Raw genomic sequence first — 2,705 nt, 5'->3', positions numbered from 1 at the left:
CATGGGGAAAACTCAATCCATGGAAATGGTAAGGGTTTGTTCTAAGAGAAGAACTGTGCATGCTGGAAACACCCATTCTGCCGAGCAAATTGGGAATGAGGAACGGAGTTGCTGGCAACGTTTCATTATATTCCATTAGTAAAGCTTTCTCAGAAAGCAACTTCAATTTGAGCCCTATTCGACATGCACGTTAGAGTACTACAACAGCATTACCTAAGGGCCTTGTCTAGAAAACCTGGGTTGGAAGGAGTAGTAATGAGGAAAAGAGAAAGAACCTGGAATTTCATGCAAATCCAGTCCTGCATTTGCTCAGAAAACGCAATTCCGTTTCAGCCCACAGAACGCATAGGGAAAGCTCAATCCATGCAAATCGAAACTTTGTTGTATGAGAAGCACCGTGCATGGTGGATCCACCCTTCTGCAGAGGAATGTGGGTATGGGGAGTGAACATGATAGGCGATGTTTCACTGAATTCCATTAGTAAAGCGTTCTCGGAAAGCAATCTCAATTTCTGTCCTATTCAACTTGCACGTTAGAGTACTGCAACAGAAATACATAAAGGGCTTGCTAGATAACGTGGAGGGAGAGTGCTCAGATGTCGCAGAGGAGAAAAAGAGAAAAAACACAGTTTTTGGAAATCCATTCGAGAGTACATGCCCTGAAAAGACATTTCTGTTTCAGCCCACAGAGTGCATGGGGAAAACTCAATCCATGGAAATGGTAAGGGTTTGTTCTAAGAGAAGAACTGTGCATGCTGGAAACACCCATTCTGCCGAGCAAATTGGGAATGAGGAACGGAGTTGATTGGCAAAGTTTCATTGAATTCCATTAGTAAAGCTTTCTCAGAAAGCAACTCCAATTTGAGCCCTATTCGACATGCACGTTAGAGTACTACAACAGCATTACCTAAGGGCCTTGTCTAGAAAACCTGGATTGGCTGGAGTAGTAATGAGGAAAAGAGAAAGAACCTGGAATTTCATGCAAATCCAGTAATGCATTTGATCAGAAAACGCAATTCCGTTTCAGCCCACAGACCGCATAGGGAAAGCTCAATCCATGGAAATCGAAACTTTGTTATATGAGAAGCACCATGCATGGTGGATCCACCCTTCTGCAGAGGAATGTGGGTATGGGGAGTGAACATGATAGGCGAAGTTTCACTGAATTCCATTAGTAAAGCATTCTCGGAAAGCAATCTCAATTTCGGTCCTATTCAACTTGCACGTTACAGTACTGCAGCAGAAATACATAAGGGGCTTGCTAGAAAAAGTGGAGGTAGAGTGCTCAGATGTCGCAGACAGAAAAAGAAAAAACACAGTTTTTTGGAAATCCATTCGAGAGTACATGCCCTGAAAACACATTTCACTTTCAGCCCACAGAGTGCATGGGGAAAACTCAATCCATGGAAATGGTAAGGGTTTGTTCTAAGAGAAGAACTGTGCATGCTGGAAACACCCATTCTGCCGAGCAAATTGGGAATGAGGAACGGAGTTGCTGGCTACGTTTCATTATATTCCATTATTAAAGCTTTCTCAGAAAGCAACTTCAATTTGAGCCCTATTCGACATGCACGTTAGAGTACTACAAGAACATTGCCTAAGGGCTTGTCTAGGAAACCTGGATTGGATGGAGTAGTAATGAGGAAAAGAGAAAGAACCTGGAATTTCATGCAAATCCAGTCCTGCATTTGCTCAGAAAACGCAATTCCCTTTCAGCCCACAGAGCGCATAGGGAAAGCTCAATCCATGGAAATCGAAACTTTGTTGTATGAGAAGCACCGTGAATGGTGGATCCACCCTTCTGCAGAGGAATATGGGTATGTGGAGTGAACATGATAGGCGAAGTTTCACTGAATTCCATTAGTAAAGCGTTCTCGGAAAGCAATCTCAATTTCTGTCCTATTCAACTTCCACGTTAGAGTACTGCAACAGAAATACCTAAGGGGCTTGCTAGAAAACGTGGAGGTAGAGTGCTCAGGTGTCGCAGACAGAAAAAGGGAAAAAACACAGTTTTTTGGAAATCCATTCGAGAGTACATGCCCTGAATATACATTTCCGTTTCAGCCCACAGAGTGCATGGGGAAAACTCAATCCATGGAAATGGTAAGGGTTTGTTCTCAGAGAAGAACTGTGCCTGCTGGAAACACCCATTCTGCCGAGCAAATTGGGAATGAGGAACGGAGTTGCTGGCTACGTTTCATTATATTCCATTATTAAAGCTTTCTCAGAAAGGAACTTCAATTTGAGCCCTATTCGACATGCACGTTAGAGTACTACAACAGCATTACCTAAGGCCCTTGTCTAGAAAACCTGGGTTGGATGGAGTAGTAATGAGGAAAAGAGAAAGAACCTGGAATTTCATGCAAATCCAGTCCTGCATTTGATCAGAAAACGCAATTCCCTTTCAGCCCACAGAGCGCATAGGGAAAGCTCAATCCATGGAAATCGAAACTTTGTTATATGAGAAGCACTGTGCATGGTGGATCCACCCTTCTGCACAGGAATGTGGGTATGGGGAGTGAACATGATAGGCGAAGTTTCACTGAATTCCATTAGTAAAGCGTTCTCGGAAAGCAATCTCAATTTCTGTCCTATTCAACTTCCACGTTAGAGTTCTGCAACAGAAATACCTAAGGGGCTTGCTAGAAAACGTGGAGGGAGAGTGCTCAGATGTCGCAGACAGAAAAAGAGAAAAAACACAGTTTT

The sequence above is a fragment of the Sciurus vulgaris genome (genome assembly GCF_902686455.1).
Source record: "Sciurus vulgaris genome assembly, chromosome: 12".
In the NCBI taxonomy this organism is placed as follows: Eukaryota; Metazoa; Chordata; class Mammalia; order Rodentia; family Sciuridae; genus Sciurus; species Sciurus vulgaris.
This window is presented reverse-complemented; position numbering follows the sequence as displayed.